At 36.9% G+C, this 24998-nt stretch overlaps 1 protein-coding gene across 1 annotated transcript in view; it reads right to left on the reverse strand.

Annotated features, from left to right (window-relative positions):
- Positions 1–24998, reverse strand: part of LOC135219899 (EF-hand domain-containing protein 1-like) — a 301233-nt gene that overhangs the window by 141350 nt on the left and 134885 nt on the right. Inside the window, exon 3 of the mRNA XM_064257095.1 lies at positions 9693–9729. The gene's annotated coding sequence lies outside the window, so the exon portion shown is untranslated. The remainder of the gene's footprint in view (positions 1–9692; positions 9730–24998) is intronic.

Genomic DNA, 24998 nt, shown 5'->3' on the forward strand with positions numbered 1-24998 from the left:
AAACACAAAGATATAACAAGCAACACATTTTTCATCTAAATGGATGAATGACCCCAGGAAACATGAGTGCTCACGGCATAAGTGTCATATGGCAGTCCCGATAGGGTTAGAATCTGATGGTTATCACTGTCCCTCTTCCAAACCAACTACCATCGCACTAAGGAGGCCTTTGCCGGTCGCTTCTAAGTGTGTTCTGGAGAGAACAGCGTTGCATCCATTCCTGTAAACTTTATTTCTCCTATTCAGGTATGACTTCTTTAACTACTGTAAGCGATATAGGTAGAGAACACTATAGTAGATTCACATCAGCCGTCATCTGTTGTCTAGGCCAGTCCCTTACGACGCTCCTGATTGGCTGTTGGTAAGCCAATCACAGGGCTGGAAACTCTCAGTCTCTCGAGAGAGTTCACATTAGCGGGATCTATGTACCACCTCCCCTGAGGGATACGTCTTTCAAAAGTATCCCTCAGGAGAGGTGGAGCATACATCATGCCCATGTGAACTCTCAAGAGAGACTGAGAGTTTCCAGCCCTGTGATTGGCTTATCAACAGCCAATCAGGGGCGTCGTAAGGGACTTGCCTAGACATCATATGCACAGTTGATGTGAATCTACTATAGCTGTAGAAGGGTCTTAACTAGGTGTCCCAAAAGACTACACAGCTCCTCCTGCCGGAATGGAATTCCTCATCAAATAACCTTTGGACATTTTTATGATGCTAATAATATTCAAGATCATCCAATCCTGAACGGGTTTGTCTCCTCACAAGGTGCATTTACTCTTTCCTCACACACACAAAATAATTTTACTTAGGTATATACATTTGTAGCTTTAAGTATTAATGCATATCATGAGAACTTTAGTAATCGCATCTACAAGATCAAATATATAGCGGTGACGTTTCCCCTTTCAAGGCAAAAACCATGGAATTAAGGTGGTCGGAGTGCACACAAAAGCGCACATCAAGAACGGTATAATTTTCGATGGAGCTAATCATTAACATTTCAACAGCTACCTGACAACTAATGCAAACCTATTTAGGTTCCCATATGGAGGCAGCTAATTCATACATCCTCACTGTGGTGTGCAATACCCGGTACGCTTCCTCATCGCAGATTCATCATTTTCAAGGGTTCATTAAACAGTTACGCAGCATGAGGACATCTTCCACTATGCACTGAGCTCCGACATGGCTTATCACCATTCACGCTTTTCTAAATTGTACGGATTTACTCGTTTTAAAATGCTTTAAGAATCCTGATTTCCTCATCTACGTAGGCATGCAAGTACCTGCTATCTATCTATCTAGTATATATATAGAAATATATATATTTATGTATATAAAATATACTCAACCTAAGGTATGTACATGCACAAGGCAAAGGCCCCCAAAGTGTTTAATTACTTGCAATATGTCTGACATTTTCAGAAGTCAACACTTGATTTGCCTTTGATGTCAAACTCAACTAGCGTGACAGAGATGACATGATGAATTTGGTTTACATTAGTCATCTATACATTTTTCAAGAGAAAGTCGACGGGATGGGTTACTGAATGTTCCAATGTAGCTCAGACGGGAAGAAAAAAGGAATGAAGAATGGAAAATGAAGAGAACTTATAATTCAAAACACGCGGGAAAAATAATAACAGGGAGTTAGTAATTTCATTATTCGTTTTGGATCTTACCCAATAGCTATTTATGGTTCAATTCCAGACCTTTTCACCCTGTTCCAAGATCATTCATATTTGACATTTTCCTTTTCCTTGTACATTAGGTTACTTGGACGAATTTTTTTAATCCAGCGCCTACATGTCAACGCAATTAGGCACCTGCTCGCCAGGTACAATGAGGGAGTTTGCAATTGTTCTGACAAGGTAAACATGCTTTCAGAAGATTCATAAGATAAATGATTTGTGTTTCTTCTCACGGAGGAAGGTGACACACACACACACGAACAACAAGCATTTTGTTGAGAGGGGAGGTCACATGCAAAATCTCGAATTCACTCAGCATGTTTATTCAGTCTCAGAAACCATACCGTCCAAGTAAAGAAACTAATTATAGAAATACTGAAGGAGTTCTTAAAGGAAGGTACTGAAACTAAAGAAAATAGAATGAGGACTCAATGCACGAAAAACTGATTCCTAACTCAACGTAGAAAACAAAGGAACAAAATTCTATAGTATATATATTTTTTCTTTCTTTTGAAGAGGAATAAAGATCGTATAATATTCGAGATTACTGTGCACTAAAAATAAATCAAAACCTTTAGAACAGTTTTAAAACTCGGTACACTCAAACAGACAAAACCAAAATGTTTATCTGTTATAATCATATTACAGAAAATTACAAGTTGCCAGAAAATTGTACGGTATATTTTTCAAAGGAGACAGACTAAAGATCAAAGCAGGCACTGGACTAACTTGCTGGTGTTTTCAGTCAAATCTACTAACTCATATTCTGCAAATTAATATTTACTTATTAAGGTCACAAACTGTTACACTTGACAAGGAGAAAGTGTAAGGCAATTATATGAATGTATCCGAAAACTTGGCAATCAAAGTTCTGTAGGTTGATGCAGAGGTAGATCAGGGTAGCGGGTAGAAAAAAACGCACATACACACACACACACAAACACACACACACATTCTCATCACACGGAAAAATCATCATAGATGAAGTTATAAAAGGTAACTTTATTTAACCTGAGAATGCAATAATAATAATAATAATAATAATAATAATAATAATAATAATAATAATAATAATAATAATAATAATAATAATAATAATAATAATCTCTACCATAGAAACTATCCGTTAAGGTATTTTATTCTAGATTTGATAGATGAGAACCATGAAATGCTTCCGTAGCATTCACATAAAAAAAAAAATATGACAGTGCTGAAAGTACCAGAGAATTTTGAGGCGAAGAACAACTAACAGTCACATGCAAAGTACCACTCACCTAGGGAATGTAACATACTAATTTAACCGCCCATATGGTAGCGATAAAAAATTTAAAACAAGTTATTTATGCGCCGAAGTTTCTTCGGCAATGCTGTATGAAACTTTGAGCCACGACCATAAATAAAATATTAAGTTATATTTTCTACGAAGGGTTTCCTGTCGAGGGCTCTTGAAGAGAAGCCTACAAAATTGACAAATTTACAACAAAAATAATAAATAAATAGATAAATAAATAAATTACAGTGGACCCTCGTTACATATATATACACACCCATGATGGACGAGGGAGCGATACCTCATTAACATAACGAGACTAACAGACAGTACGTACAGAACCCGAAGCCGCCTCAAGAATGCTGCGACACGGCAGCAGCAGCAGCAGAAGACGATGGCCACATCTGCTGGGCGCTCTCATAAATAAATGATCTCTACTTCATCTCCGAAACGTCAAAGGTGAATGATGGTCTGACCTTGACCCACATCTGGGGCTCTCGCTCTCTGTCTTGTTCTTTTTCAATTATTCCTACATGAAAATTGAACCTGTATAAGACTTTCTCTCTCTCTCTCTCTCTCTCTCTCTCTCTCTCTCTCTCTCTCTCTTCCCAAAACTACTGGTTTACAAATCATCATGCAAATTAGCGGAATGGAATGGAATACGAAACTTCGGCCGGTTTATCAAAATAATAAAAGAAAATTATTTTATCTATAGACAACTGCTCTCTCTCCTTCATTTATCGCAAAAAAAAAGTTTTACAAATGATCAAATAAATGATTAGAATGGAATGGAAAATTGAATTTTAGGCCAAAGGCCAAGCGCTGGGACCTATAATGAGGTTATTCAGCGCTGAAAGGGAGACGGTGGAAAGTAATATGAACGGAGCTACAATGAAGGGATTGCAGAGGTGCACTGACGGCACTAAGCCCCCCACCCCACCCCCTAACCCCAAACCCCCACGGGCTAAACAAATTATCACAATAAATCACATATCAAAAGACGACTGATTTCTGTGTCCTCAGACGCAAATATATTTATTTACGTACGTGAACATTTACATAAATTTAGAGGCTACAAAAAAGAGATTCTAGTTATTACACTTTATAAACTGCTGTGGTATTCTAACTTCAATGAACGACTTACTCGGTCAAAAAAAAAAGGGGGAAAAAATATGTATATTTTTCATGTACAACATAAAACATAAAAAGGCAATAAAAAGTTGAAGAAATGGTCATTAAACTATGCGTAACCACAGCGCCTACATCGTGGACCATGAGACCTTGAGTTTTTCAGACTGTTAAAATAGCAAGAGGCCGTTTATCTAATTGCCCCTTTCATGTTTCCGATTCACTCTTCTTTATCTTTAAAACGTTTTCCATTCAATCTTGTTTCCTCTTGATAGATTTTTTCATTTACTATTTTTTTTTGGTATGTTGTTTTAACGTTGCATGGAACCAGTGGTTATTCAGCAACGGGACCAACGGCTTTACGTGACTTCCAAACCACGTGGAGAGTGAACTTCTATCACCAGAAATACACATCTCTCACCCCTCAGTGGAATGCCCGAGAATCGAACTCGCAGCCACCGAGGTGGTACGCCAACACTATACCGACCACGCCACTCAGGCGCTTTCATTTACTATTGTTTATTTAGTAATGTTCTACATTTACTCTCTTTTACCTCGATTATATATGTTTCACTCAGAAATTTATGAATCACTAATAAAAGATGTAGGTGCTACAATGAAACAAACGTAGTTCGTCACGTTACTATAGTAGAGTCACATCAACCGTGCATCTGATGTCTAGGCCCGTCCCTTACGACACTCCTGATTGGCTGTTGATAAGCCAATTACGGGGCTGGAAACTCTCAGTCCCTCTCGAAAATTCACGTAGGCAGGATATATGTTCAAATTCTCCTGAGGGATATTTTTGAAAGAAGTATCCCTCAGGAGAGGTGGAACATACATTCTGCCTATGTGAACTCTCAAGAGAGACTGAGAGTTTCCAGCCCTGTGATTGGCTTATTAACAGCCTAGCAGGAGTGTCGTAAGGGACTGGCCTTGACATGAGATGCACAGTTGATGTGAATCTACTATAACTACTCGAATAGAAGACATGGTCTACCTCTGCTATTTCTCTAAGTTGTTGTGTTAACAGTTCCACGTTGGCCGAGTGCATTTCGCACTCGGCTACCAACCCGGTGGTCCGAAGTTCGATTCTCGGCTCGGCCAACACGGAACCAGAGGAATTTATTTCTGGTGATAGAAATTCATTTCTCGATACAATGTGGTTCGGATCCCACAATAAGCAGTAGGTCCCGTTGCTAGATAACCAATTGGTTCCTAGTCACGTAAAAATATCTAATCCTTCGGGCCAGCCCTAGGAGAGCTGTTAATCAGCTCAGTGGTCTGCTAAAACTAAGATATACTCTTTTTTTTTGTCGTGTTAATCTGACGACACTCTCTGGTGATTGTCTTCTTAGTACAGAATTGCACTTTTTAACATGACTGTACAGTCACTCATATATAAGTTCATGGATGTCTCCGGGCATACAGCTGAATTCCATCCAACCCCTTTCTGGACAACGGGTCTGTATAGTGACTACGTAAGACGGGCTCACACCGAAACTTTCTACAGCAGAGTGAGGTAGTTGAACATCTGGGCAGTTTCGCACTCCCAGACACCTGTCATCCAGAAAGGGGTGAAATGGAGATCTCTCTCAAACACCCGGACATCCATGAACTTATATATGAGTAACAGGAGGACCTATCCAAGTAACGAAACAAACGCGAACAAAACCACAATTGGAGTACAAATATATTTAATCCACATACAATTTCGGAGAGTCATGCTCCATCTTCAGTGTGAAGGCATACTGAAGAGGAAGCATGACGCTCCGAATCTGTATGTGGATCTTTTAAACATACTGATTCTCCAATCTGTGGTTTTGTCAGGTTTCAAAGTTCGATACTGATCTGTTGTCATAGCGAAAGAAGACTGGCCGATTGATCTGTGGTAGCCATTTGTTAAAATGAAGAGAACGCAACTAGAAACCCTTTTTAGTTTTCTGAAAGGACAACTATTGTGCTGGCTTTGTCCATACGCACTTTTTGCTGTCCGAACTCTGATCTTAAAACTTACTGAGGCTAGGGGGCTGCAAATTTGTATGTTGATCATCCACCCTCCAAGAAGCAAACATACCAAATTGCAGGTCTCTAGCCTTAGTATTTTTTATTTTTATTGAAGGTTCAAGTTAGCCATGATCGTGTGTCTGACCATGATATAGGCCAGGTCTCATACAGCATTATACCGAGACCACCAAAAGATTAGATCTATTTTCGGTGCTCTTGATTATACGCCGTACAGAAAACTCGATTATTAGCCTTCCCTATCCTCTCCGCATTTCTCACGGAGATGAAGATTGCAAATACAAAAAGATGCCCTATGATATTCAAACCTCATTAATCGCAGTTCTGTGCAGAAAGATGAGGAGGCAGAGGCAGCAAAATGACTCCCTCGGCATTTCTTGGCACTCCCGTCCTATGTACTCATTAGTATGGCCATGCATAGCTAAAGAGAATAGCCATACTAATGCTGGTGATTACGAGCTAACCGCGATGAGCAGTCGTCAACAAGAATAATTACTCGGTACTCAAGGTTGATCCGACGAGACAAGTATCTAAGAGCTTTCCTTTAAGAGTTAGAACTATCATATTTTTCTTTAAATACGTTCTTGCAATTGGTTATGCAAAAAAGGCAGCTTTGGGTTATTTTAGGCAACTGGAAGCCATATCATTCACTAACCAGTGCCACTATGATTTTGTCATCTTCATTTGTCAAAAGATTTATATATACGCACTTTAATACGAAATACACTACACTGATAATTTTTTTTTTCATTCAAAATAACCTCAAAGTCTTGTTAAATTCCTCAGTACTTTTTGAATTTCACGACACTAAGTTTCTCACTAGACACCAGTGCCACTTTTCGTCGTTGCTTTAATAATGGATTTCACCCAAACGTTTTCATGGGCGTTACCAATGTTACAATTACATACTTAGGACTTCATATTTCTAAGTCACCGATTTTATAACGTGCACGACCTTATTCACGAGTCACCAATGTTATAATATTAACCCTCTCATGTATGTTGCAATGAAGAGGTTAGCACCACCTTTCCCGTAGTTACCTGTAATTGTCTGAACGTATTTACCACCCAATTTCCCATGAGTCACCATTGATCTCATAATGTATTTAGCAACCCTTAACATGAGGTAACTAACCTTAAGATCCAGTACTACGCACCGGCTTTCTAATAAGAGCCAACAAGTTTTATAAAAACGAATATATATATATATATATATATATATATATATATATATATATATATATATATATATATATATATATATATAGGGGTTTTCATCATTACAGCTGCCTCACCTCTGATAAAATATAGGACAGAAAAGGCTCAGCATGGAAACCATCTCCCCCAAAGGAAGTTCGATTTCCTAGAGCTACTTAATTCTCTCCCTCGAAACCGACAGCTGACGGTCGTCGCTTCTGGTACGCATATATTTCGGTCCGACCGTGCTCAACTGAGCCCCACCTTCAATGACCTAGATACTGCGACGCCACGAATGTAGATCAGCAAATAAATCATCTGCAAGCAACGTTATCATCGCTCACCATCTCACGCCAAGCACTGACGAGCAAATCTGCTGGGTCATTGAACATGGACGTGAAAGACCAGCGCTGAAGATTAAGTATTTTACGACTCAAGTCTGTTGATGGAAAAGGTTGACGTTTGAAATAAGTCATAAATTAAACGCTGGTCTCACAGGCTGGTGATTATTCGTGGAGGCGCCATCTTCAAATTGATCATTAGTGAATGAATATGCTAACCACGGAGCCAATATTGAAAAGACGAACTTTTAAGCTGAAGGGCGAGACAGAAATTGCCAACGAGGTAATACGTCAAATACTGTTATTAAATATATTCGGAAAGGACTGACTTTGTAAATACATTAATCAAAGCAAGATTGAATGTAAGGATGAAGTCACTTACAAGAGGGGTTTTAAAGTAATTCGTTAAAATTCAACCGCTCAAATATTCAGTGAACGACTGACCTTCAACGCAGAGCTATTTGTGGACGGACGACCTTGAAGATAACACTGGTCTTATTATCAAAATATTGGTCTTAAAGATGCCATTTCTGTTCGATTATTACTGACCAAAAAGATGGAGTCACTGGTGAACTACTGGTCCTAAAAAGTAATTTGTAAATGTTCTAAAATGTAAAATCACTGATGAAAAACATGCAACATTAAAGACATTCAAGAAAGTCGAAATGATGTATCAAAAGAAAGATACACAAAGACAGAGCCCACAACCAAAGGCACATATAGATAAAAAAAATTACGAACGATACATATGGATACCTACAGTATTTCATAAAGGACAATACAGATAGAAAGAGCCATTACAAAAAAATCACAAGAAAATACTAAAATGAAGCAGATCATGATGTACAAAACATTTCTTGAAAAGTTTATACACATAAAAGAATCTTGGAATACAAAAATATATACTAATAAATCATGAAAGAAGTACAAAGTCGAATGAATAATGAGTTAGTCACAGACAGGGAGCTACAGCAACTTATGAAGGCGCACGAAATAAAGCAATTCATGAGACACACACACGGATAAAGCAATTCATCAAAGGCAACATAAAGCAATTCGCGAGACAAAAACAAATATAGCAACCCAGGACACGCAAAAAAAAAAAGCAATTCGCTAGACCCAAACAAATAAAGCAACCCAGGACACGCATGACACGCAAATAAAGCAATTCGCGAGAGGTATGCAAAGAAAAATGCAAATCACGAAATACAGACTTTAACAGATCAATTCGTGAAACACCGGTCTCAAGGTCATGTACAGAATACTGGGTTTAAAAGTGATTCGTCAACTAACAGCCTTAAAGATATAGATCTCCTTCATTTTCTTGTAGGCCGTTTCATTGGTTTTTCATATTTAACTCTCGAATTAGATGGGATTAATAAGATTACATACTGCCGATTCATATGAAAAGCAAAAGACTTCTTGCTTCATCAGAAATTTCGTCCTTTCTACGAGAACTGCATTGCACATCATCATGATGGGATACCTACTTTTGACAGTATAGTAGACCATTTTATGTTGGTCTAGAGTGGCATCATCAGCGCTTAACAATAAGCATAAAAACAGAGTTTAACTGTAATATGACACACTATTCAGTGAAATTGTTTACGTCTTCATATTCGAAGCTTTGTTTTCATTTCGAACATTATCATCCACCCTTTCTTCCATCATGCACATGTACTGCGGGTTGGCTAATCATGCTTATTTGCCGTGTTCCCATTATAGATGATTTTGGCACGGGTCCAATGTAATACCGGTGCAAGGAATGAATAATTTACAGCCAACGCCAATAGATTTATGGCCGGGAGAGGAATACAGAATGATATGTGGGAAAAAATCGTCCATTCTGCCTATATGACAACTAAAAAGAGAGAAAATTCTGTATCCAGATTCCCTACATTCCTTTCAACACTTCGAAATACACACACACATACACACATATACGTAAATATAACTAGGTTTTTTTTTTCGACCTATTCAACAATTTCCTTCAATGCAGATTCGTATCATCTACTACAATCTCTGAATTACACTTACCTTCCCTGTAACTTCATATCTGCCAATCCGACCACATCTGAAATACAAAGTGATATTAATGACAAAATAAAAGAAATCGTAGAAACAGCACAAAATATATGACAAATGTTATAAAGTATTGGATGGTCTTAAAAGAACAGCGAGAAATTGCATCAACGTGAAGACCATACAGGGAGAATCAACGTTTGTATGATTAGAAATCTAACGATTTTGAACAATACAATTTTACAGTATTGTATTTAAATGATGAACTAAGAAGAAGGGCAGGCTTAGTAAAGATTACAGAGGGGATGAGAGAGTCACGATCGAGATGGTATGGGCGTGTGTTGAGGATGGATGATGAGGAGGGAGTGAAGAGGGATCTGGTAGAACCTCTTAGAGGAAGAAGATCGAGAGGGAGACAGAGAATTAGATGGCGAGACAAAGTGAAGGAAGATATGGAGAGAAGAGGTTTGGTGGAGGATGATGCCTTTTGATAGAAGGCAGTGGAATAGAAGGCGCATCAGGCAAACGACCCTTTAATGTAGGGATAACGGTGGGAAAGAAGATTTAAATAATAAAAATTGCGAAATACACAGAAAACTCAAAACAAATAACTATACTCCCATATACATAAAATACCTCTGGAAGTTTAGAATGTATGTGGATGTGATGCAGAAGTGAAGAAATGTGCATGACAACTGATTTGTTTCAAACATGAAATCTGGATGTTTGGGTATTTGGCTAAACAAAGGTGAAAAAGCATCCTGTGCACGAACTGGAAGGACAAAGGCAGGTGAAGATAAGAGGTGGTGAAACAGCAGCGCTCGTATAGTCTAGAGTTAAGATAGATAGATAGACAGATTCATAGGTTTTAGATGTTCTTCGTTGGACGAGTCGGTTACATACTCGACTACCGATCTCAGCGTCCGGGTTCGATTCCCAGCTCTGCCAGCAAGGAATCAGACGAATTTATTTCTGGTGATAGAAGTTCATTTCTCGATGTGGTTCGGATCCCACAATAAGCTGCAGGTCCCGTTGCTAGGTAACCAGTTGGTTCCTAGCCTCGTGAAAATATCTAATCCTTCGGGCCAGCCCTAGGAGAGGTGTTAATCAGCTCAGTGGTCTGGTAAAACTAAGATATACTTAATTAATTTATAAGTTTTAGGCATAATGCCAAGCACTGGGGCAACTAAGGCCATTCAGCGCTGAAACGGAAATTCACAGTGAAAAGGTTTGAAAGGTGTAACAGGAGGAAAGCCCCGCAGTTGTACTATAAATCAATTGTTAAGAAAGGGTGGAAAGTAAGATGGAAGAATGAGAATATGAACAGAGTTACAGTAAAAGGAATGAAAACAGTTGCAGCTAGAGGCCGAAGGGACTCTGCAAAGAACGTTGTTAAATTCAATGCACCTCATGCGGTGCAATGCAGGTAATACCCCACTACGGGAGTCTTGAGTTAGGTGGTTAAAAAAACAAAACCAAGTGACGGATGGATGGATTATAGTTTAGGTCAAAGGCCAAGCTGGCATCTATGAGGTCATTCAGCGCTGGAAGGGAAATTGAGAGTAGATTTGATTTGATTTTAAAGATTATCTGGCGTCACAACTGCTAATGGTTATTGACGCCACTACAATGGAATACACAAAGGATATGTATGCATATACAAACGATCAAATACATTCATACGCACATAAATACACACACAAGACAAAATTATTAACTTAAAATAAAAAAACATTAAAAACTCATTTAAATGAAAAAAAAAAATAACAAAGGAAAATCCCCATGATAAAAATAATTAATCATCGTAAAACCTATAAACTTACAAAACCTCGTAGTTGCACTATGAAATAACTGTTAGGAGAGGGTGGATAGCAAGATGGAAGAAAGATAATATGAATGGAGGTACAGTAAAAGGAACGAAAGGGGCTGCAGCTAGGGGCCGAAGGGACGCTGCAAAGACAGCATTAACCCTCAAGGGAAGAAGTGGTACTGGTGACGTGCCACTGAATGCTGTGAATACACACAGAAATATACAATACCTGGGACCTAGACCTACGACAGAGAAATCAGCAACGAAAAGCTTTGCTAACGCTAGACTATGTTAGCAAAGAGAAGAAAAAGCTACTAGACCGCTGTTTTAGCAAAGAGAAGAAGGAAAAGCGACTAAACGAATGAAATAGATAGCAGAGGTGTGGCTGGAGGTATATCTGACCACGAGTTCGATGAAGCGTGAAATATGATCGTAATAACTTGAGGTAGGAGGCGGAAGGGGTGGAAATGTGACGATCAATGTAAAAAAGATAATAAGTATTGAATGAGGAAAAGAGAAGTGAGGTCTAGTGAAATAATACAGAGATAATCTGATGAGCGCCTGCATGAGATAATTCGAGATAATTATTTTAGATAATTTTCCGGTACATAGGCGGGTGGATATGACGGTCAAGAAGGATGTGAAACAGAGAAATGGAGCAAGTAATAAATATACTATATCATTGCCCAACTGATAAAGAGAGGAGAGAATAATTTCAACGAGAGTCATCATCTTCAAACTAATATATATATATATATATATATATATATATATATATATATATATATATATATATAGCGGATACCACAGGAAAATGATAGTCAGAAATCCAAGCGCTTTCATCCTAGTAAAGACGAAAGCGCTTGGTATTCGCTTATTTAATGAAGTCACGTGCATCTACTGTGATTTTTTAAGCATACATACATATATATATATATATATGAATGTACTATATATATATATATATATATATATATATATATATATATATATATATATATATGAATGTACGTGTGCTATGGGTGTTTACAAAGAACGTTCTATTAGCCACATAGTTTCAGTGAAATCAAATACAAGAGGAGACTTTAGGTAATATCAGGCGCGCCACCTAAACCAGCCGATGAATAAATGAAAAAGAGCAAGAAAAGATCTATTTACATTACACTATATTAGCAGAAAAGGTACGAGACCTTGGTGGTAAATGACTCCACACATTTAATAAACCACTTTTAAGTTTTTACATCATTTTTTTTCTTTTAGGTGTGTAACATTCCGAGACTTCTTTGCAGCCAACGCTCAAAACGGAATCGGCTCGAGCCTTTGATAGTTGGAATTATCATCTCGTGTGCTCCCCCCCCCCCCCATACCCCCGCCCCGGGTCGCCACCACACAAACGACTGTTAAAATGCCCTCTCCTGACGGGCCATTTCAAATAAATTCGAGAGGGTGGTTTTTAAGACTACCCTCCGCCGCGTCTCTCTCTCTCTCTCTCTCTCTCTCTCTCTCTCTCTCTTTCTTACGATTTCTACGATTGTGTAACGACAGCTTCTCGACAGACACACACACACACGAACACCTTGGGAGACCTTGCAAACTTGGCGTCCTTGGAGTGACATCTTCCGTTGAGACTCCGTGCCTGCATATTTAAGAATTTCATCGTTCTTTCAGTGCTAGCCTATTCCTAAGAAGTACGACGATGATCCACTCGTTGAGCAGGCATTCGCCTTATTTTGAGGTTTACGTTTCCTGGCCTCCCAACGTCTACGGCCAAAACGATAAACCACTCGTTCAACATTCATTAACCTTATTTTCGGATTTAAGTTAGCTGGCGTCGCGACGCCTATGGTCTAAACGATTGCAACGAATAAGACTATCAAAATGAAGAATACTAAAAAAATAAAAATAAAATAAAAAATAAAAAAGCTTTTGCAGACTTGCCTTCTTTGCCTACGGTGTCTCGAACCATCGATAGGTTTGGTCCAATGTCTGGTGTTGTAAACCTATGTCATCGCCCGTCAAGTGGACTAACTTTGGCTAGGTAGGGCACAGTGCCCTACCATGTATTGTGCTGACTAGCTATAAGGAAAGGCAACAGGCGACTAACCCGTGGTACGCAACCCAGTCAAACCAGTGCTTAGAAAAAGAGATGTAATACAAATATTTCTCGAGATATTGACCTTTTGGACTGTTTTCGTCGTTACTTTATAAACACTTCTGCAAGGAAAAAATTTGTCATGCCTCTTGTAAAACCGGTTATGATTCCCATAGCAAAACTACATCAAATAGCCTTTTCATATGCAAAGTTTTGTTACATTTCTAAATCTCTTCCTATTTTATCACTCAAAATTAAAAAACCAACACGAGCCCTTAATTTCTCTTGAAGTAAACATGAAGATACAAAGAGTGCAAAATTTTTGGCTAATATTTCTTTGGATAATTTAGTCAATAATGGTTTCTCGATACGGGTAAATAGAAGCAATTGAAGCAAGACATGAAGCCAGGTTATTCTGAAGAGGAATATATATATTTACGAAAAAGGAGACAAGTCGAGAATTCCAAAACTTTGCCAAAAATATAATAATTAATAAAGAGAGACAAGTAGAGAATTCCAAAACTTTGCAAAAAAATAATATTAAATAAATATAAGACAAGCAGAGAATTCCAAAATTTGCAAAAAAAATAATAATAAATAAATAAAAGAGAACAAGTAAGCCGAATCCAAAAAAACTTTGCAAAACAAAAATAATAATAATTAATAAAGAGAGACAAGTGGAAAAAATTTCCAAAAACTTGCAAAAAAAATAATATTAAAATAAATATAAGACAAAGACAGAGAATTCCAAAATTTGCAAAAAAATAATAATAAATAAATAAAAAGAGACAAGTAGCGAATTCCAAAACTTTGGCAAAAATAATAATAAATAAATAAAAAGAGACAAGTAGAGACTTCCAAAACTTTGCAATAAATAATAATAAATAAAAAGAGACAAATGGAGAATTCCAAAACTTGGGGAAAAAAAAAAAAAAAAGAAAGTGCGTTTGACGGACACAAACTTCCGCCAAGGCTAAGTAATCCTATTTCTCCCAAAATGAAGTTACGGATAAAACTGGTTAACAGATTCCACAGAAATGGTGTATACTGGTTTCAGTGACGGTACTTCGGTCACATTTAACATGGCACTAAGTCCACCTCTGGGTAAATGTTTCTCCATATAATGATGATCACAAACAGATAAAGAGGACACAAACATGTAGGAGTCAAAAAGAAGCAATTTTTAAGTCACGAAGAGTACCTCTCTCTCTCTCTCTCTCTCTCTCTCTCCCTCTCCACAAAAAAAATAGATAATGAACTTACAGGTTTTTGCAGTGACACCCGCCCCCCTCCCCCGCCCCCACCCTGCCACCGCATTCCACCTTAAGATCTATGGAATAGTAGCTAAATAATCCTGGTAAAAAAAATAATACGCTACTTTGCCAATTTTGTGTGTATAAATATATATATATATATATATATATATATATATATATATATATATATATATAATATATACGCATTAAGCTACAAAGATCCTTTAATATCTAATGGGCTCTACCTCAGAATTAATATATTTTCATATACGTTAACTGGACTTCAGTGAACATATATGAAAATATATCAATTCTGAGGTAGAGCGAATTAGATTTAAAGGACATCTCTAGCTTAATGAACAAATATAAATCACGGTGATGTGATAAGACTCATATATATATATATATTAAAGTGGATCGAAAGGACCGGAGTCCAGAAATGTCAGAACACCTTCTCCATTATTCGAGTCAAGGGAACAACGCCGGAGTGAATAAACAGAAGCAAGCAACATTAATTAGAATATGTTTACGTGGGGTCTCTGCCAAGGAGAGAGATGCCTCTCTCACCTTACTTTAGTCGAAAAAAAAAAATTAAATCTCAAATTGATAAAATAAAGAAAAGACATGTCTTTCATTTGAAGGCCGACCACATCTGCGTCTTGGAAGTACTGAGTCACCTAATGCCTTCAAGTTTATAGTTTCGAAGCCGTTTGCAAAAGAAAAGAGACGCATCTCTTTATTTACAAAAAGAGACGTCCCTTTTCATTCATAAATAAAAGATGCATCTTTTATTTACAAATAAGAGACACAATCTTTTTACCTATAAATAAAAGTCATGAGCCATGTTTTTTTCTTATTTATAAATAAAATATTTTTATCTATAACTAAATGAAACAGTTCTTTTCATTATTAATAAGTAAAAGACATCTTGTTTATTTATTTATTAATAAGTAAAAGACATCTTGTTTATTTATAAGTAAGAGAGACATCTTTTTATTTGCAACTATAAGATATATCTTTTTATTTGTGAATAAAAAAGACGTATCTTTTTATCTATAAATAAAAGAGAAACACCTTTTATTCACAAATAAAAGACATTCCTATTCATATATGTGAAAGAGACATGTATTTTTAGTCATAAAAATCTTTATTTACAAGTAAAACAGACATGTAGCACATTCATAAATAAAAGAAATATATTTGTTAATAAATAAAAGAGATATATCTTTTTCTATTTATTAGTATAAAATAGACATATCTTTTTATTTCTAAATAAAAGCGATATCTTTTTCTTTCTAGATTTAAAAGAGACACTTATACATGAGCTGGTTGGCTGCAAACCTATATATATTTTGGCGCGTCTGTGTCGAAATCACCTCAATATTGCTCGATCTTTCGGAAGATCTCCTCGCCACCATTACCTAACCCCGGGAAAACAAACGCTTATTTCCCGATGCACAACATCAGGTGTTGAGGCTCACTTGTGTGGGCGATTTTATGGGCCCTGCTGCTTGGCTCTGCTGACTTTTCCTTCCACTCTCTCTCTCTCTCTCTCTCTCTCTCTCTCTCTCTCTCTCTCTCTCTCTCTCTCCATTCGCGGGGTGGATTATTGGGGCCTGAGTGGGAGGTGCGCGCAGGAACTACTTACTACTCCAGCCTTTTCGGTGTTGACCGTCGTATAAGACCCAACATACGGGTCTCTTGTCACCACCCTGTGGTAGGGGTGTAAGAATCCTACCACCTTAGGTCCTGCGTGTCGTAAAAGGCGACTAAAAGGACTGCTGCTGCCTTGCAGTCGTACTTTTTTTTAGTAAAAGGCTAGGCCCACCGCCAATAACTGCGTAAACTGCTGCATTGCAGGTGGACTTTTTAGTCAAAGGCGAGGCCTGCAGTCTTACTGTTTAGTAAAAGGCTAGGCCCACCGCCAATAACTGTGGTTGATGACAGTAAGGGAATGCGGTCGTAAAAAACCCTTTGCCAAATAATGAACCAGGCCTGATGTTGTCAAGAAAGGCGCCTCAGGCAACCGTCCCCTTAGGGTAGGGATAACTGTGGGAAAAAAGAAAAAGACACAGGTCTCTCGTCGATTCAGATTTTCGAGTGAATGTAAGTTGAGCTTCTACGGGATAGGTATGACACAGGCTGGTAAAGAGATAAAGAAAATGGACGAATTATTGGACAGAATAATAGTAGCCTGTCCCCTTCTCTTGACATACGAATATGGTGAATATAGTATCCAGTCCAAAGGCCACGCACTGGGACCTATGAGGTCATCCAGCGCTGAAAAGGAAATTGATGGTAAAAGGTTTGAAATGTGTAACAGGAGGAAAACCTCAAAGTAGTTGCACTTTGAATCAACTGTAAGGAGAGAGCGTTAAGTAAGATGGAAGAAAGAGAATATGAAAGAAGGTAGAGTAAAAGGAATAATGAAAGGGGTTGCAGCTAGGGGACGAAGGCACGCTGCAAAGAACCTTAAGGAATGCCTACAGTGCACCAAATGAGGTGCACTGATGGCACTACCCCCTCGGAATCCCTTCTCTTTAAAGAGTCGATTTCGCGCCCGGCTACCAATCCGATGGTCCGAAGTTCGTTTCTCGGCTCGGCCAACGCGGAACCAGAAGAATTTATTTCTGGTGATAGAAATTTATTTCTCGGTATAATGTGGTTCGGATCCCACAATAAGCTGTAGGTCCCGTTGCTAGGTATCCAACTGGTTCCTAGTTACTTAAAAATATCTAATCCTTCGGGCCAGCCCTAGGAGAGCTGTTAATCAGCTCAGTGGTCTGGTAAAACAAAGATATACTTAACTTTTACAGTATATAATTCATTTCTGCAGATATTTCTAAAGTCTGCCGACAATATAGTAAACAAAAATTATATGTGCACGCATTTCAAAATGCCACACCAATCACTTGTCATTACTTTTTAATGACTTAAATTCCGGGAATTTCAAAAGACGTTTAAATTTGATCGTACAAGCGTAAGGACTGTCCCTAGGGATCTGCTCGCAAGCAAGTAGACGTTTTCCGTTGCCTAATCTCAAATATTTCTTTCAGGCTTTTTTTCGTCTCTCTCTCTCTCTCTCTCTCTCTCTCTCTCTCTCTCTCTCTCTCTCTCTCTCTCTCTCTCTCTCTCTCTCTGACTTCCTATATTTTCGAACTATCAACTTCTTGTTCAACGTCCAAGTGATTCTGAATGCTCCCGCCAACTTATAAAATAAATAAATAAATAAATATATATATATATATATATATATATATATATATATATATATACATATATATAAAAAATGAATAAATAAAACAATTTATAAATAAATATATAAATAAATAAATAAAGTCTGCACGGATCTTGAATTTACAAGATAAAAAAAACTGAAAAAATACTTTAAAAGTTATTATGATTTATATATTACATTACCATTACATTAAGCATAAACTGTTTTCATCTCTCCAGGGATGAGAGACGATTAGAAATATAAACTAGATTTTACGAAAAATCAACTTTTTGTTCAACGTTCAAGTAATTCTGGATGCTCCAGCCACCTTATAACATAAACAAATAGATAAATACATAAATATAAATAAAACTATTTCTAAATAGACTATCTTCTTTCAGTGTTTTTTAATGTCAATATGTCAGTCATCTATAATTATAATGTCTATGCTATATCATCTAAAGGTCTCGCTAATAATAATTTCTTTATCGAATCTTCCGTCCAAACCTTCCTCGTCTTTCTCATCCTTTTCGTTCCATTTTCTTATCAAAGACGCATTCCCGCTATGCACGGCATTCAGTCATGCATGAGTATTCTGGGCAACGCGTTACTCTCTCATTCATAGTCATTTACTCTCATTTTCACCTCCTTTGACGTTTATCATTCTTGCTTTCTTTTACAGTAGGGTTTCTTGTCCATATACGTTCAGGCATGCGTAATATATATATATATATATAGAATATATATTTAATATTATGAAAATATATATTATAATATATATATATTATATATACATATATATACTATATTATTTATATTTCTCCACAATAAATATTCACATTTGCGTGAATATCATTTAAGTGCCCCTGAATAAGAAAAGTCTTCACGGATCTTGAATTTAAAAGATAAAAAAAAATACTTTAAAAGTTATTATGATTTATATCTTACATTACCATTACATTAAGCACATACTGCTTTCATCTCTCCAGGGATGAGAGACGATTAGAAGTATTAACTTCAAGGAATATTTCTTGATGTTTCGTGAGAAAATGTTCACTTCCACAGTTAAAAGTAATCCCTGATTTTTACGAGACACTAAACTTTGCGTTTGGTAAAAAGCTTCCTGAGAGATATACAGGAATGTTAAATGGTTCTAATTCTAATAAAATAAAAAATTTTCTCTAAAACAATTAGTGCTTTCGTCAATTCAAACTTTTACAAGGAGAAATTTCCAACGGTCTTCACGATTACAAGGTCGGTTTACGAGATAAAATAATAATAATAATAATAATAATAATAATAATAATAATAATAATAATAATAATAATAATAATAATAATAATAACTAATAATAATATATTATTATTATTATATTATTATTATTATTATTATTATTATTATTATTAGTATTAGTATTATTATTATTATTTGGGAATGACTCTAACGCGAGAGTATATATAATGTTCTAAGAGGTCCGTCCACAATAATAAAAAATGTTGGGAGTTAGTGTATAATTCAAAACCCCTCTACAAACCTTTCGAACCCTTCCCTAGGTTTATCTTCATTTTTTTGACTGAAGATGAGCCCGGGGAAGGGTTCGAACCTTTGTAAAGCGTTTTTAAATTATACACAAACCAACAACATTTTTTTTATTATTGTGGACCTTTTAGAACATTACTACTACTACTACTTCCACTACTACTACTACTATTATTATTATTATTATTATGAAACCTATTCATATGGAACAAGCCCGCTGACTTGAAATTCAAGCTTCCATAGAATATGGTGTTCATTAGGAAGAATTAAGACGAAGTAAAGAAAAACAAAGATAGAAGAGACCACACTTATTAAAAAAAAGGGGAGGGAATAAACTAATAAATTAACAAATAGATAAAAACAGACAGTAATTTTTCAAAACAGCCTGGAGCAGGATACCTTATGCTTTTACCAAACCAGGGAAAAATGAGCCCAATACGATAATAGCTGAAAAAGGGTAGAAGAGCGAAAAACGAAAAACATTATTCCTTATTCCACTCATCCCCTAGACGACGCCATCAGGTTAACTGAGAAGCGAGAAGCTGAGAGAACTGTTAATGGAGGAGTCCTCATATTTTCTGGAATAGGTTTTACCACCATGAATCCGATACTACTCCAGGTTCGTTTAGTGACTTGAATACTTTCACTATTCAAGAAAATCAGCAACTGACTAGCGATTACATTATATATATATATATATATATATATATATATATATATATATATATATATATATATATGTATATATATCGAGGTTGGCGATGATTAAACCAAACTGATTTAATTAAGTGATGGAATCATTGATTTGTAAAATTTGAACGCTAACAAATTGAAAAATATGGTTTGGAGGTTATCAAAATCTTGAACATAACAGTGCTGCATGTATTTATTTTGATATAAAAAAAAATTGCAAGTACACACTTTAGGCCAGAACTGGAAACCTAAAAGATAAATAAGTAGTAATTCTGTCATAAAATACATTTTGAGGAAAAAAAAGATTGAAAAAACATCTAAATCATAAAAAACCAAGCAATTAAAAATTTTTAAAAAATCACCAACCCTGATATACATACGTACATAAATAGTGTATGTATATATATATATATATATATATATATATATATATATATATATATATATATATATATATATATATATATATATAAGTACCTTTTCAAGACTCAAACACCGTTTCTCTTGACGTACGGACGGTACTGAAGTGGTAAGTGTTAGATTTCAGACAAATATTGATTCTAACCGATTCCAAGATTCCAATATACCTTTCCTCTCGAAATAGTTTTTCTTTTCTAGGAATCAGGAACCGGGAGTGTTCCCAGGCTTATAACAAAGATCTCTATCCAGATAATATATACTTTACAAGCACTAACATGGCATAAACAAATTTACAAATGGTTTCTGTAAAGAGAAGGAGAAAGGAGAAAACTTCGTCTCATAACCATAAGTTTGTTTTGTTTGTACTGTGTTTTTACGTTGCATGGAACCTGTGGTTATTCAACAACGGGACCAACGGCTTTACGGGACTTCCGAACCACGTCGAGAGTGAATTTCTATCACCAGAAATACACATCCCCCACACCTCAACAGATTGGCCGAGAATCGAACTAGCGGCCACCGAGGTGGTATACCAACGCCATACCGACCACGCCACTGAGGCGCTTCATGATCATAAGTGAATTTTTTCACGAAAGATTAAAGACCAATACGCGATTCTATGATTTAAAATCGAAGTCAGTTCTATTTCGAAAACAAAACAGAGATCGTTAAAGATTCTAAAAGTCTATCGTGAAAACACAAACCAGCAGAGGATTTCATTTACACAAGTCCAGGTTAATTATCACTTGTAAATTCAAAAGCACTGATTGAATACCACACAAGCGGGTCTAACCGGTAAATTCTTGATCTTGACATAAAAGGGCCAACATCTGTAGACCACTTTTAGAAGCCCGGCAATATGGCTGGCCCTCTGAACCCTTTGAAGAGACAGAGCAGAATGCCATTGCTGTGAACGTAGGGCTTTTGTCCAATATCGAATGCATCGCCTCACTGTAAAATTGTGTACCGGCGATGCCTGATTCTCATCATCGGTCACCAATCCAGTGAATGATCAGACTCAACACGGCTGAGCTATATTAATGAAAGACCTTCGGCATTGCTTACTTCTTCCAACTGTAAGTGCGAAAACTAACATGAACTAAAAAGATGAAAACACATACCAAAGTACACACACGTACACGTATACAAATTTATATATATATATATATATATATATATATATATATATTATATATATATATATATATACACATATACGGATTCATCTGGAACAACAAGTTTTCCTAATCTGCAGGTCAAAGATATGCTAAGCGTAAAAGGACTTGAATTACCATATGAATAATAAATAATGTATGTGCGTTTGCGTATGGATATTTGTTTTAATTTTCGTTAACAATTTTTAAAAAATATAACAATTTTAAATTACACGCAATAAACCACTTTGTCAGTTACAACCTTGAGTAGTAAAAAAAAAAATTCTACTTTACATATCATACATACTTTATACATTGCATACTGTATATTAAACATCGCGTGTTATCCTGAACCGTAATATTCGAACGTGTCTCTCATCCCCAAGCCCCCCTACACCCCTACCCCCAAAAGCCTCTAATTGCTAATACACGAGAAACCTATAGGGGCGCAATGGCGGAGCCTCCCTTCAAAATAGAATTTGGCAGAGATTATGATAATAGCATTTCGACCTGTCTTCTGTCTCCTTTCCTTCCCTCCCCCTCGGCTGGCCTTGAAAACTTTGGCATACTCTCTCTCTCCTCTCTCTCTCTCTCTCTCTCTCTCTCTCTCTCTCTCTGTGTGTGTACGAGCGTCGTGCCACTAAAAGCATTTCTTTAACGGATGCGCCTCTCGTCATTCCAATCCGACAACGTGGAAGAATTCAAAACATTTACCAGCGCTTCAAAAACATCGAGACAAACGCCCGTTTAACCCTTGATAGTAAGTAGTAAGTAGGAGAGAGAGAGAGAGAGAGAGAGAGAGAGAGAGAGAGAGAATTAGGTCAAAAGATTACTGGGCGACTCAGCTTCGGTGTGGCTTAAAATCATCCAAGTAATGTTAGGTACAGTATCCAATTCAGTACCGAATCCATCCTTCAGCGTCTAAACCTGGTATCGTTACTGTTTCTCGTGAACACGTTCAAATGCACATGCACCACACACATTACGTATATATACGTATATATTTTTTGTTTGTATGGTGTTTTTACGTTGCATGGAACCAGTGGTTATTCAGTAACGGGACCAACGGCTTTATTTGACTTCCGAACCACGTCGAAAGTGAACTTCTATCACCACAAATACACATCTATGACCCCTCCATGGAATGCCCGATAATCGAACTCGCGGCCACCGAGGTGGCACGCCAAGACAAAACCGACCACGCCACTGAGGCGCTGTATCCCACGCAATAACATCGCTAAGGACGGCACCTCCTGACTGCTACAGATGTCGATGGTTAGCGTCAAGATATCCAGTCTTATTTTCATAAGTTACATTTCAACAGATCTTTCACATTCACAATAGATCCATCATCCCATTTTCATAAGTTACATTTCAACAGATCTCTCACATTCACAATAGATCCATCATCCCATTTTCATAAGTTACATTTCAACAGATCTCTCACATTCACAATAGATCCATCATCCCATTTTCATAAGTTACATTTCAACAGATCTTTCACATACACAATAGATCCATCCCCTCCTTTATCTGCCGAGAGCGACCGGATTCGCTGAACAGCAGCGCCAATATGCAGTCAATGTTTAGCCTCGCTGTCGAACTTCTCAGTTCCAGAGGTCCTTGATTCCTCACAACGTTGGAGTCTGGAACTTCCAGCCTCCCTGAGTTTGTCTTGCGATTGCAACTTCAAAAGTTCAAGCGAAGATGCAGTGCATTACTATTCTAATGCTATTCCACTTGCAATCTAATACGTTTATTCCTATTTATTAATTTATTTTTCGATTTTTTTTTCTTTTCAATAAGGGAAATCTCTTCTTTCTGTATTTCCCTTTACCTCTTGACTTACTACTTCCTGAGAAGCACCATATTCTTTGGACGCTTGAATTTCAAATCAATGTCCCCTTTTGTGGGGTTGTTCCCTACGAAAAGGTTTCGTCTTCTGAATAATAATAAAAGTCGCTTCCCGGTCAGGTGAGGATCAACCAATCAAGTCTCACAGTATTGTCATCAGAGTGAGTAAACCTTTTAATTCTTAGGAGGATGAGACGTTATAGTCAACTGAGCAGGCACGATGCCAAAACCTGGTATCTGTTTAAAACCGAATTATTATGGATACGGTTCGCTGCGTAAAACACTGTGGATGAATTATACAACGACAAAATATCTATAAAAGAATATCATCCTTATAAGCTGTGGATATAAGTCACTGTGAAGCGGACGTACATGGGCGCATGAAAAGAAGATGCTGGGGCAGGGTTTTGTGGGTGTAAGTGGCAGGTTCGTAGTTACATAGGTCACTTATATATATATATATATATATATATATATATATATAATATATATTATTATATATATATATAGTATATGAGAGAGAGAGAGAGAGAGAGAGAGAGAGAGAGAGAGAGAGAGAGAGAGAGAGAGAGAGAGAGAGAGAGGTAATATCCTATCATTACTATGCGGCGCACTTGCCCAAAATATGAACTACAAATTCATTTCTATAGGATTACAATTTTTGTAGCTGTAGAAACGGTTAACGCGCGCACAAGTATGACCAGATCATAAATCTGGTATATTGCTGCAGTTTCTGTCTAATTTACAACATCCACATGAATGCAATATATGACAAAAATAAAGAAAAGTAGAAATAGATATAATGACAAATATAGCAAAACAATACGTTTGGTATTTTGTCAAGAGTTGCAGCCATATTTACAACACCAACACGAACACAATAAAAAAAACTAGTAATCACAGTATGTGAAAATAGAATAAAAAAGAACTTAAAAACCACACAAAAACAAACAAGCAATTTAGGAGTCTTTGAGATTTCCTTATCCCGCAATATGAGAAATCTCAAAAATAAAAAAAAAAATAAATAAAAAACAGAAAAAAAAAAAGCAAAAAAACAAACAAACCAACAAACAATGGTTGAGAGTCCCTTATCCCTTCTCATTGATAACCGCCACCTGCCAAGGCCACCCCCCCTCCCTTATCGGCAGATATCGCGCCCATCTAAAGCCATTCTTCGCCCTGCCGCCTCTGTTACTCCCCGCCGATAATCATCAGACACGCTCGTGCCTACGGATGAGATGTATAACTCACTGCGAGGGCTGATGTTATCTCTGCTTCTATTAGTG

Source organism: Macrobrachium nipponense, chromosome 1, assembly GCF_015104395.2.
Source record: "Macrobrachium nipponense isolate FS-2020 chromosome 1, ASM1510439v2, whole genome shotgun sequence".
Taxonomy (NCBI): Eukaryota; Metazoa; Arthropoda; class Malacostraca; order Decapoda; family Palaemonidae; genus Macrobrachium; species Macrobrachium nipponense.